The sequence below is a fragment of the Lathyrus oleraceus genome, chromosome 1 (genome assembly GCF_024323335.1).
Source record: "Lathyrus oleraceus cultivar Zhongwan6 chromosome 1, CAAS_Psat_ZW6_1.0, whole genome shotgun sequence".
Lineage (NCBI taxonomy): Eukaryota > Viridiplantae > Streptophyta > Magnoliopsida > Fabales > Fabaceae > Lathyrus > Lathyrus oleraceus.
In genome coordinates this window covers 302,043,058-302,057,696 of record NC_066579.1, presented here as the reverse complement: position 1 = coordinate 302,057,696, position 14,639 = coordinate 302,043,058, and positions in this window count along the sequence as shown.

Sequence of the window (14,639 nt, the reverse complement as noted above, 5' to 3'; positions counted from 1 at the left end):
CCTCGATTGTAGAATCAACAATTGTATCTTGCTTTGAACTTTTCCAACTCACAGTGCCATCGTTTAAGCAGAACACATAACCAGATTGTGATCTAAAGTCATCCTTATCTGTCTGGAAGCTAGCATCGGTGTATCCAATTACAGCAAGCTCTTCCTGAACTCCATATATCAAGAATGAGTCCTTAGTCCTTCTCAAATACTTAAGGATATTCTTGACAGCTACCCAATGAGCATCACTGAGATCAGATTGGTATCTACTCGTTGCACTTAAAGCATACGAGACATCTAGGCGAGTACGTAACATGGCATACATGATATATCCTATTGCAGATGCACATGGAATCTTATTCATGCGATCCCTTTCTTCGGTAGTTGAAGGGGATTTCATTTTTGATAGACACAGACCATGTTGCATAGGTATGAATCCTTTCTTGGAATCATGCATATTAAAGCATCTTAGCACTTTGTCTATGCATGTACTCTGACTTAGGTCAAACAATTTTTGTGATCTATCTCTATAGATCCTGATTCCTAATATATAGGTTGCTTCACCTAGGTCCTTCATAGAAAAGCATTTCCCCGACCAATTCTTTACTTGTTGCAGGGTAGGGACATCGTTTCCAATGAGTAATATGTCATCTACATATAATACCAGGAAGAAGATCATGCTCCCACTAAACTTGTTATAGACACAAGGCTCATCTTCATTCTTGATGAATCCATATTGTTTTACTGTTTCATCAAAATGAAGATTCCAACTTCTGGAAGCTTATTTCAATCCATAGATTGATCTCTGTAACTTGCATATCTTTTGGGCTTCTTCTGGTATTTCAAATCCTTCAGGTTGTGTCATGTACACATCCTCAAGAAGATTCCCATTAAGGAAAGCAGTTTTGACATCCATCTTCCATATTTCATAATCATGATATGCAGTAATATCAAGTAAAATCCAAACAGATTTAAGCATTGTAACTGGTGAAAAGGTTCAATCATAGTCAACCCCATGAATTTGTTTATATCATTTTGCAACCAGTCTTGCCTTATAGGTATGTACCTTACCATCTGTTGATTCTAAGTGTTGGCAGCAATTTTGGTAAAATAAAGAGTGTTCACAAGATGTTATGTGTGATGTCTTAACAAGAGATATCCTATGTACCTGCTGGAGTTCAAGAACATGTGCATGCAGGACTGTTTCAGAATGCCACATACAATGCCATGGCTTTTGATATTGGATGTACCTGCTGGAGCTTAATTGAAAGATATGTTCATGCAGGATTGTTTCAGATGACATACACTAGGTCATGACATCTGATATGGTTGTACCTGCTGGAAGTTATAAAAGGAATTATTGGATTATGCAGGATTTTTCCAGGATGTCAGACCCGATGTCATGACATCCTGTACACAGAACATTCAGTATGAATGTCTGGTGTTTTGTGATTGCACTATTAATGGAAATCTTTGGATGATTGAAGATATGATTAGCTGGCGCATTTAATCATGGATTACAACTAAATTTACTTATTTTCCAAGGAGATCTATATAGCTATTATAAAAAGATTTGATTGGAAAATAGATTTAGGGTTTTCAAGATGTCCAAGCCCAGCTGGATGCTTCTATAAAAAGGGACTTAGAAAACCTGTTTGAACATACAACCAAGACTGAGTGAAATATAGAGAGAGAGCTAGGGTTTGTATCTGTTTAGTCGTAAGACTTGTAGGTCATTCAAGTCATCCATTGATGATTGAATTGGACTGATTTGTGGTTGTAATTTGTCACTCTAAAGCTGTTAAGCAAGAGTGTGTGTCTTCTTGATCAAAGCTGTGAAGCAATATCAAGAGTGTGTCTTCTTTATTGAAACTGTGAAGTAAAATCAAGAGTGTGAAATTGAAAAGTTTTTTCTTTTCACAAGGGATTGTTGTTTAAGATCAATGGTGTGTGATTGTAGGGAAGTGAGTGGGTTCTCATATCTAAGAGTGCTTAGGTAGAAATTGCACGGGTAGAGATTAGGTGAGAAAGACTGTAACTTGTTGAAGTGTACGGAGAGTCTTTGAACTAATTCTATTTTAGTGAATTTCCTTCCTGGCTTGGTAGCCCCCAGACGTAGGTGAGTTGCACCGAACTGGGTTAACAATTGCTTGTGTTATTCGCTTTAGCATTCTGTTTTTGTTTATCCATTGTGTATTACCAAATATTAGTGTCGTGACATTACCTTCGACATCTTATATCTGATACCAGAATTTCAATTGGTATCAGAGCAGGCATCCTGCTCTGGTTCTGGGTGAGATCTAGGGGAAATACTTTCTGGTACAATGGAGAGAGATAGAGGATCTGTTCATAGGCCACCAATTTTGGATGGTTCTAACTATGACTATTGGAAACCTCGAATGGTAGCGTTTCTGAAATCCCTTGATAACAAGGCTTGGAAAGCTGTGTTAACAGGTTGGGTGCATCCTGTCATTACTAAAGAAGGAGAAGCCACCACTAAGAAGCCTGAAGAACAATGGTCCAAGGAGGAGGATGATCTTGCTCTTGGAAACTCTAAAGCCTTGAATGCAATATTCAATGGGGTAGACAAGAATATATTCAGGCTGGTAAACAACTATGAAGTGGCCAAAGAAGCTTGGGACATTCTCAAGACCACTCATGAAGGCACCTCTAGGGTAAAGATGTCTAGACTTCAGTTGCTCACCTCCAAGTTTGAAAACTTAAGAATGAAAGAAGATGAAAATATTCATGAATTCTACATGAGTATCCTTGAAATTGCCAATGCCTCTGGAGCCTTGGGTGAGAAGATGTCAGATGAAAAGTTAGTAAGAAAAATACTCAGATCACTCCCCAAGAGATTTGCTATGAAAGTAACAGCCATAGAAGAATCTCAAGACATCTCAAATATGAGAGTTGATGAGCTAATTGGATCCCTCCAAACATTTGAGATGGGAATATGTGATGGAGCTGAAAAGAAAGCCAAGAGCATAGCATTTATGTCAAACACTGAAGAGGAAGATGAGGAAGGTGGTTAAGATATTGATGAAGACCTGGCAAATGAGATAGCAATGCTAGGAAGACAGTTCAACAGACTGATAAAAAGGGTAGATGTGAGAGCAAAAGGAAATGTCAAGAACATCACATCTGACATCAATAAATCCAACAACTTTGGTAAGAAACCAAACTCTGAAGAAAAGCCCAAAGAAGTTCAGTGCTATGAGTGTAATGGGTATGGTCATATTAAAACTGAATGTGGGACCTACCTTAAGAAACAAAAGAGGAGTCTTGTGGCCTCTTGGTCTGATGGAAGTGAAACAGAAGAAGCCACAAACCATGTGACTGCATTGACAGGAAGATGGGGGTCTGAGGAAGAGTCAATTGATGATGAAAGAACCCTTAAAGAGTTGTGCCACAGAAGGGCAGGAGTGTGCAGACAAGTTGAAAGCCAGAAGAAAGTGATAGCTCAGCTGGAAAATGAAAAGGAAGAGCTTGTGGAAACCATCTCAAAATTAAAGGTGGAAGCTGTATTCTTGAATTCCAAACTAGATGAGATGACTAAGTATGTAAGAATGCTTAACAATGGATCGGCCATCTTAGACAAGATTCTCCAGACTGGCCAAATAACAGGAAACAAATCTGGTATTGGATTCAAGACTGAGTACAGTTACACTGGTTGCAAACCAAAATCCAAACCTAAGTGCAGCCATGCTGAAAGCAAACCTGAGATGTCACATGAGATGTCACAACAGCAAAAAGGGAAGCATCAAAGATGGAAATGTCAATACTGTGGAAAATTTGGCCACCTGAAGCCCTTTTGCTATAAGTTATGTGGCTATCCTGACCCTGTTCAGTCTCAATACCAATCAAGGTCCAAGTATCACAAGACTGTCAACAAAAAGCAATGGGCTCCTAAGACAAAGGTCACAAGTCTCATAGCTCACACTTCCCTCAGAGTTTCTGCCAAAGAAGATTGGTATTTTGACAGTGGTTGCTCCAGACATATGATTGGGAACAAAAAATCTGCTAACTGAACTTCATCCTCATGCCATGAGTTATGTTACCTTTGGTGATGGTGCAAAGGGGGAAATCAAGGGAATGGGTAGGCTGGATTGCCCCGGAGTTCCTGACCTTGATGATGTCCTGCTTGTTAAGGGATTAACTGCTAATCTTATAAGCATCAGTCAACTGTGTGATCAAGGTCTGAATGTAAACTTCACAAAAACTGAATGTCTGATTACTAACAAAGAAAATAAAGTAATCATGAAGGGAGTTAGGTCCAAAGACAATTGCTACATGTGGAGCTCTCAAGAAACTGGATACTCCTCAATGTGTACCTTAGCCAAAGAAGAAGAGGTGAAGATATGGCATCAAAGATTGGGCCATCTGCACCTTAAAGGTATGAAAAGGATCATATCTGTTGAAGCTGTTAGAGGAATTCCCAACTTAAAGATTGATGAGGGAAAAATCTGTGGAGAATGTCAGATTGGAAAACAAACAAAGATGTCACACCAAAGGCTTAGACATGACACAACTACCAAAGTCCTGGAGCTACTTCATATGGACTTGATGGGACCCATGCAAGTAGAAAGCCTTGGTGGGAAGTGTAACACCCTTCTAAAATACCCCAATATTTAAATTAAAACATCAAAACATCAATCAGAGTAGATATGCAATTTAAGGGTGTCACACTTGACACTTCACACCGTTTTCCAAAATATCCTGTCATGCTCATTTATTTAATCAAAATAAAACATTTGCATAATTCGCAGCGGATAAAGTCTAACAACAATGCAAAACATGTAACACATTACATGTAAAATTATTCAACAAGGTAAAACATCCCGTCCCGATGTTACGTCTATCAGAGCATGACCCACTAAGGAGACTACACTAAACTCCAAGCACTAGCTTCTACTCAATCACTGCTCGTTACCTGAAAAATAGTTGTAAGGGTGAGTTCCTCAATCGATATAATAAGCATTATAAATTATCATGTAATGCTAAGTAATTTCACACATTCATCACCCTAATCAGATCATTACATTCAGCAACGGCAATATCAACTAAAATCATACTCAACTCAACCACAAAACACACGTATAATATTGGAATACATCCATTCATATTATACGCCATACAATACAATATGCAATGAGACTCCATGCATGCGGTACCGACTATTCGTGAACATATAGTTCAACCTCACCGATCAAATCCAGATACGGCTACCAAGCTCACTAGTCCCACTCATTTGAGACCTAGTGACTCACTCACTAATTCCTCACCATGGGAATTAGCTACCACCCCAAGGGCTATGATATGCACGCTAATCACCTAGCATGCAAACATCAACAACAATCCACAATGATTTACTCACTAATTCCTCACCATGGGAATTAGCTACCACCATAAAGGCCACAATATGCGTGCTAATCACCTAGCAATGCTAAATCATCAACAACAATTCAAGAATAGACATATGCTCACACTCTAAGCCATAAAATAGTCTATTCACAAATGCACACATAATTGATACATTCACAGCATCATGCATACCATCACACATCATCAGTATTTTATCACATAAGCATATCAGATCATGCCAAATAACAACCACAGTATTAGCACACTCTACTAATACCTATACTACTCAAAACAACGGGAAATGATCCCTAATATATCATACATCAGCTAAATTACATTACTCAGCTGAACAGCTAAAAACTGCACAACAACAGCTCAGGAAAATCACAATCCTGCCCATACGCGTATGCCCCATGTCCATACGCGTATGGTCCATCTCCTGACCAAGTCCCATACGCGTAACACCATCTCATACGCATATGCTACGCGTACCACTTCCCCATACGCGTACCAACAGAGACCAAACCACGTTCAAAACATCATCTTCCTCATCCATACGCGTATTGCCCAGTGCCATACGCGTATCAGACCACCTCATACGCGTATTGCCTAGTGCCATACGCGTATGACCAGAAACCAGAATTTCCAGATCTGCTATGGTTTTCTCTGCTACGAGATCTATCCAATTCAACCTTCCACAGTCTAATTTTTACACATCGTTCGTTATATCATCTAACACGAATCATACCTTATTCGATTTCACAAATTCTAACACTATTACATCTAATTCCTACGAATTTCCTTCGATTATAATCCAAATTTCATTCATCCAAAAGTTCACAATTTCATCAAGCATCATTCCAATTAGAGTCAAATCAATGGTTTATCACTACCCATTACATATTATCCCATAATACCCATTAAACGATGATAAACCCCCCTTACCTGAGTTAATCCGGCAAATCTCTGAGCTCCAAGCTTTTCCTTCCTTCAACCCTTGTTCTCTGGCTCTTTGCCCTTTTCCCTTTTCCACTTTTTGAGTCGTTCTCTGTTTTCACGTGAAAACCTCTTTTTTTACCAAATGGGACCTTTTCTAATTCCAACTTTTATTCCAATAATAATAATAATAATAATCCAATAATAATAATCCCAATAATAATCCAATTGTTTAATTAAATTAATAAATATATTATTAACTTAATTTAAATAATTATCTCATTTTATCGGGGTGTTACAACTCTCCCCCACTAAAAGAGTTTTCGTCCTCGAAAACATACCTCAAGTGAATAACTCTGGATAAGACTCCTTCATCTGACTCTCAAGTTCCCAAGTCACACTGCCACCTGCTGGTCCTCCCCAAGCTACCTTTACCAAAGCAATCTCTTTACCCCGCAACTGCTTCAACTCTCGATCCTCGATCCTCATAGGTGATGTTTCAACAGTCAGGTTATCTCTCACCTGTACATCATCTACTTGGACCACATATGTCGGATCATGAATGTACCTCCTCAACTGAGACACATGAAAAACCTCATGCACATTCGCAAGTGACGGCGGTAAAGCGATACGATAGGCTACCTCCCCTATCCTCTCCAAAATCTGATAAGGACCAATAAATCGAGGTGTCAACTTCTTCGACTTCAAAGCTCGACCAACCCCAGTTATCGGAGTAACACGAAGAAACACATGATCTCCCTCTTGAAACTCAAGTGACTTCCTCCTCTTGTCGTGATAACTCTTCTGACGACTCTGAGCAATCCTCATCTTCTCCTGAATCATCTTAATCTTTTCCGTAGTTTGTTGAACAATCTCCGGTCCAACCACAGCACTCTCACCGGACTCATACCAACATAAAGGTGTCCGACATCTCCTACCATACAAAGCTTCGAACGGTGCCATACCAATGCTCGAATGAAAACTATTGTTGTAGGTAAACTCAATCAAAGGTAAATAACAATCCCAAGCACCTCCTTTTTCCAAAACACAAGCCCTCAAAAGATCCTCCAGTGACTGAATCGTCCTCTCAGTCTGACCATCAGTCTGCGGATGATATGCAGAACTCAATCTCAGCTTAGTTCCCAAAGCCCTCTGCAAACCTTCCCAGAACTTCGATGTAAATCTAGGATCTCTGTCCGAAACAATACTCGACGGGATACCATGCAAACTTACAATTCTCTCAATATACAACTCGGCTAATCTCTCTAACGGATAATCCATTCTGATCGGAATGAAATGAGCCGATTTCGTCAATCTGTCAACAATCACCCAAATAGCTTCAAAATTCTTAATCGTCCTCGGTAAACCAGAAACAAAATCCATACTGATACTATCCCACTTCCACTCTGGAATAGCCAACGGTTGCATTAGCCCAGACGGCTTCTGATGCTCAATCTTTGACTTCTGACAAGTCAAACAAGAATAAACAAAACTCGCAATTTCTCTTTTCATTCCCGGCCACCAAAATAACTTTTTCAGATCATGATACATCTTCGTAGCCCCAGGATGAATACTCAAGCCACTACGATGTCCTTCCTCAAGAATACTCTTCTTAAGTTCGGTAACATCTGGAATACACACCCGATTACCAAATTTCAAAACACCATTCTCATCAACTCTGAATTCACCACCTTGACCTTGATTCACTAGAGTCAACTTATCAACCAAAAGCACATCGGATTTCTGACCCTCTCTAATCTCATCCAGAATACCACTCGTTAACTTCAACATTCCCAATTTAACACTATTGTGAGTACTCTCACACACCAAACTCAAGTCTCTAAACTGCTCAATTAAATCCAATTCTTTAACCATTAACATAGACATATGCAATGATTTCCGACTCAATGCATCAGCCACTATGTTTGCTTTACCCGGATGGTAATTCAAACCAAAGTCATAATCCTTCAGAAACTCTAACCATCTCCTTTGTCTCATATTCAGCTCTTTCTGATCAAACAAATACTTTAAACTTTTATGGTCACTGAAAACCTCAAATCTTGACCCGTACAAGTAATGCCTCCATAACTTCAGAACAAATACCACAACTGCCAACTCTAAATCGTGTGTCGGATAGTTCCTCTCATGAACTTTCAGTTGTCTCGAAGCATAAGCTACAACCTGCTTATTCTGCATCAAAACACCACCCAAACCCAACAATGAAGCATCACAGTAAACCTCAAATAGTTCTGACGGACTCGGTAATATCAGAATAGGGGCAGTAGTTAACCTTCTCTTCAACTCTTGGAAACCTTCTTCACATTTTGAGTCCCACACAAACGCTTGCCCCTTTCTAGTCAACATCGTCAACGGTAACGCCAACTTAGAAAATCCCTCAATGAACTTCCTATAATAACCAGCCAAACCAAGGAAACTTCGAATCTCAGTAACAGACTTAGGAGCTTCCCACTTAGATACCGCTTCTATCTTAGAAGGATCAACAGCAACACCATCTCTTGAAATCACATGACCAAGAAAACTAACCTCTTCTAACCAAAATTCACACTTAGATAGTTTAGCAAATAACTTCTTTTCTCGTAGAACTCCTAAAACCACTCTCAAATGCTTAGCATGCTCTTCTTCAGATTTCGAATACACCAAAATATCGTCAATAAACACCACAACAAACTGATCTAGGTACGGATGGAAAATCCTATTCATATACTCCATAAATACTCCAGGCGCATTAGTCACACCAAAAGGCATTACGGAATACTCATAATGTCCATACCTTGTTCTGAAAGCAGTCTTCTGAATATCCTCAGTTTTCACACGTATCTGATGATATCCCGATCTCAAATCTATTTTGCTGAACACACTCGCACCAACCAACTGATCCATTAAATCATCAATCCTCGGCAAAGGATACCGATTCTTGATCGTCACTTTATTCAGTTGCCTGTAGTCCACACACAACCTCATAGTACCTTCTTTCTTCTTAACTAATAACACTGGTGCACCCCACGGTGACACACTCGGACGAATGAATTTCTTATCCAACAGATCTTCCAGCTGACTCTTCAATTCAGTTAACTCAACAGCAGACATATGGTACGGAGCCATCGATATCGGCCTAGTACCAGGTACCAAATCAACCGAGAACTCAACTTCACGCTCTGGCGGTAATTCATTCACTTCTTCAGGAAACACATCAGGAAAATCACACACCACGGCTAGATCGCAAATCACCAGTTTATCTTTAGCCTCCAAAGTCGCTAACAGCATAAACAACTCTGCCCCATCTGCTATTGCCTCATTCACCTGCCTTGCTGATAGAAATAAACTCTTTCCTTCCTCAATCTCAGGAAAGATCACAGTCTTATCAAAACAGTTGATATAAACTCGGTTACATACCAACCAGTTCATACCCAGAATAACATCAACCTGCACTAGTGGAAGACACACAAGGTCCATCCCAAAGTCTCTACCAAAAGTACTCAAAGGACAATTTAAACAAACTGAAGTAGTAGTCACTGAACCCTTCGCAGGAGTATCAATCACCATACTTCCATGCATCTCAGATATCTCTAATTTAAGTTTCACAGCACAATCCAAAGATATAAAGGAATGAGTCGCACCTGTGTCAATAATAGCTACAAGAGGAAAGCCATTAATATAACACGTACCTCGGATCAAACGATCATCTGCAGAAGTCTCAGAACCCGATAAAGCAAAGACCTTGCCTCCCGACTGATTCTCCTTCTTCGGCTTAGGACACTGTGGACTGATATGACCCACCTCTCCACAGTTGAAACAAGTCACAGTCTTCAACCGACACTCTGCAGCCAAGTGACCACCTTTTCCACACTTAAAGCACTTCTTCTCAGTACTGGTACACTCATGGATACGATGTCCAGCCTGACCACATCGGAAACACTTAGCAGGGGCACTGGAGTCTCCCCCACTAGGTCTCTTCATCCCACTCTGTTTCTGGAAACTTCTGCCAGCTGCATACGGTTTCCCACGATCATTCTGATTCTTGCCTTTCCTATCAACCCTTTGCTGATAGCTCTCTGCTCTAGCCTTGGTATCTTGTTCAAAAATCCTGCAACAGTCAACCAAATCAGAAAACACTCTAATCCGCTGATACCCAATAGCCTGCTTGATCTCGGGACGTAACCCGTTCTCAAACTTCACACACTTCGAAAATTCCCCAGTAGCCTCATTATAGGGAGTGTAATACTTCGACAGCTCTGTGAACTTAGCAGCATACTCAGTAACAGACCTGTTACCCTGCTTCAATTCTAAGAACTCAATCTCTTTCTTTCCTCTGACATCCTCTGGAAAGTAATTCCTCAGAAATCTCTCTCTGAACACCGCCCAAGTGATCTCAGCACTTCCAGCAGCTTCCAACTCAGTGCGGGTAGCAACCCACCAATCATCTGCTTCCTCTGACAGCATATGCGTACCGAACCTGACCTTCTGGTTATCGGCACACTCAGTCACTCGGAAGATTCTCTCGATCTCCTTCAACCACTTCTGAGCACCATCTGGATCGTATGCTCCCTTGAACATTGGAGGATTGTTCTTCTGGAACTCACTCAGTTGATGAGCAGCTCCCATTCCCACAACATTCGGGTTCCCTCCAAGTACTCCAGCTAGCATACCCAGAGCCTCAGCAATCGCAGCATCGTCTCTACCTCTTCCAGCCATCTCTATTCTGAAAACCCAACAAGCTAAAACAATAAGTACTGATAGGGTTACACAACACCTATCCCGTACGGGGAAACAGAATAATTACGACTCGACTCGACCGACTATGCTCTGATACCACTAATGTAACACCCTTCTAAAATACCCCAATATTTAAATTAAAACATCAAAACATCAATCAGAGTAGATATGCAATTTAAGGGTGTCACACTTGACACTTCACACCGTTTTCCAAAATATCCTGTCATGCTCATTTATTTAATCAAAATAAAACATTTGCATAATTCGCAGCGGATAAAGTCTAACAACAATGCAAAACATGTAACACATTACATGTAAAATTATTCAACAAGGTAAAACATCCCGTCCCGATGTTACGTCTATCAGAGCATGACCCACTAAGGAGACTACACTAGACTCCAAGCACTAGCTTCTACTCAATCACTGCTCGTTACCTGAAAAATAGTTGTAAGGGTGAGTTCCTCAATCGATATAATAAGCATTATAAATTATCATGTAATGCTAAGTAATTTCACACATTCATCACCCTAATCAGATCATTACATTCAGCAACGGCAATATCAACTAAAATCATACTCAACTCAACCACAAAACACACGTATAATATTGGAATACATCCATTCATATTATACGCCATACAATACAATATGCAATGAGACTCCATGCATGCGGTACCGACTATTCGTGAACATATAGTTCAACCTCACCGATCAAATCCAGATACGGCTACCAAGCTCACTAGTCCCACTCATTTGAGACCTAGTGACTCACTCACTAATTCCTCACCATGGGAATTAGCTACCACCCCAAGGGCTATGATATGCACGCTAATCACCTAGCATGCAAACATCAACAACAATCCACAATGATTTACTCACTAATTCCTCACCATGGGAATTAGCTACCACCATAAAGGCCACAATATGCGTGCTAATCACCTAGCAATGCTAAATCATCAACAACAATTCAAGAATAGACATATGCTCACACTCTAAGCCATAAAACAGTCTATTCACAAATGCACACATAATTGATACATTCACAGCATCATGCATACCATCACACATCATCAGTATTTTATCACATAAGCATATCAGATCATGCCAAATAACAACCACAGTATTAGCACACTCTACTAATACCTATACTACTCAAAACAACGGGAAATGATCCCTAATATATCATACATCAGCTAAATTACATTACTCAGCTGAACAGCTAAAAACTGCACAACAACAGCTCAGGAAAATCACAATCCTGCCCATACGCGTATGCCCCATGTCCATACGCGTATGGTCCATCTCCTGACCAAGTCCCATACGCGTAACACCATCTCATACGCGTATGCTACGCGTACCACTTCCCCATACGCGTACCAACAGAGACCAAACCACGTTCAAAACATCATCTTCCTCATCCATACGCGTATTGCCTAGTGCCATACGCGTATCAGACCACCTCATACGCGTATTGCCTAGTGCCATACGCGTATGACCAGAAACCAGAATTTCCAGATCTGTTATGGTTTTCTCTGCTACGAGATCTATCCAATTCAACCTTCCACAGTCTAATTTTTACACATCGTTCGTTATATCATCTAACACGAATCATACCTTATTCGATTTCACAAATTCTAACACTATTACATCTAATTCCTACGAATTTCCTTCGATTATAATCCAAATTTCATTCATCCAAAAGTTCACAATTTCATCAAGCATCATTCCAATTAGAGTCAAATCAATGGTTTATCACTACCCATTACATATTATCCCATAATACCCATTAAACGATGATAAACCCCCCTTACCTGAGTTAATCCGGCAAATCTCTGAGCTCCAAGCTTTTCCTTCCTTCAACCCTTGTTCTCTGGCTCTTTGCCCTTTTCCCTTTTCCACTTTTTGAGTCGTTCTCTGTTTTCACGTGAAAACCTCTTTTTTTACCAAATGGGACCTTTTCTAATTCCAACTTTTATTCCAATAATAATAATAATAATAATCCAATAATAATAATCCCAATAATAATCCAATTGTTTAATTAAATTAATAAATATATTATTAACTTAATTTAAATAATTATCTCATTTTATCGGGGTGTTACAGGAAGAAATATGCATATGTGGTGGTAGATGATTTCTCCAGATACACCTGGATCAATTTCATAAGAGAAAAATCTGATGTATTTGAAGTCTTTAAGGAGCTTTGTTTGAAACTTCAAAGGGAAAAAAAAGTCCTATTGTCAAAATTAGAAGTGATCATGGGAAGGAGTTTGAGAACAACAAATTTGCTGAATTCTGCTTTTCAGAAGGAATTCATCATGAGTTCTCACCCCCCATCACTCCCCAGCAAAATGGTGTGGTGGAAAGAAAAAATAGGACTCTTCAAGAATCAGCCAGAGCTATGATTCATGCTAAGAAATTGCCTTATCATTTTTGGGCTGAAGCCATGAACACAGCCTGCTATGTTCACAACAGAGTGACATTGAAGAAAGGAACTCCCACAACCCTTTATGAAGTTTGGAAGGGAAGAAAACCCACATTCAAATACTTCCATGTATTTGGTAGCAAATGCTATATCCTGGCTGATCGTGAGCAAAGAAGGAAGATGGATCCCAAAAGTGATGAAGGAATATTTCTGGGCTATTCAACAACAGCAGAGCCTACAGGGTCTTTAATTCCAGAACTAATGTATTGATGGAATCCATTAATGTTGTGGTTGATGACCAACAGACAGATGTCACAGACGATGTTGAGATATCTCTGAATGATTCTCCAGTTGACCACTCAGACAAAAATAAGGAAGAAGAACCTCCTCAAGCTGAACCTGAAGATGACAAAATAAACAAGGGACCCTCTATCAGAATTCAGAAGGATCATCATAAATATCTTATCATAGGAGATCCAGATAAAGGAGTCACTACTAGATCAAGGGAAGTAATCTCACACGGCTGCTTTGTGTCAAAGATTGAACCCAGAAATATCAAGGAAGCCTTGACTGATGAGTTCTGGATCAATGCAATGCAAGAGGAGTTAGGCCAATTCAAGAGGAATGAAGTATGGGAATTGGTTCCTAGACCTGAAGGAGTAAATGTCATAGGAACAAAGTGGGTTTAGAAGAATAAATCTGATGAACAAGGGGTTGTTACTAAAAACAAAGCTAGATTAGTAGCTCAAGGATATACTCAAGTTGAAGGAGTGGACTTTGATGAAACATTTGCTCCTGTAGCTCGCCTTGAGTCCATTAGACTATTGCTTGGAGTGGCATGCATTCTGAAGTTCAAGCTGTTTCAAATGGATGTAAAAAGTGCCTTCCTGAATGGCTACTTAAATGAAGAAGTATATGTTGAACAGCCTAAAGGATTCACAGATCCAAATCTTCCACAACATGTGTACAGATTAAAGAAAGCCCTTTATGGGTTGAAGCAAGCTCCCAGGGCTTGGTATGAGAGACTCACCGTGTTCCTCACTGACAATGGATACAAAAAGGGAGGTATTGACAAAACTCTATTTGTGAAGAATGAAGGAGGAAAGCTCATGGTGGCACAAATATGTGTAGATGATATTGTTTTTGGTGGGATGTTAGAACAGATGGTTGAACATTTTGTTAGAAAAATGCAAT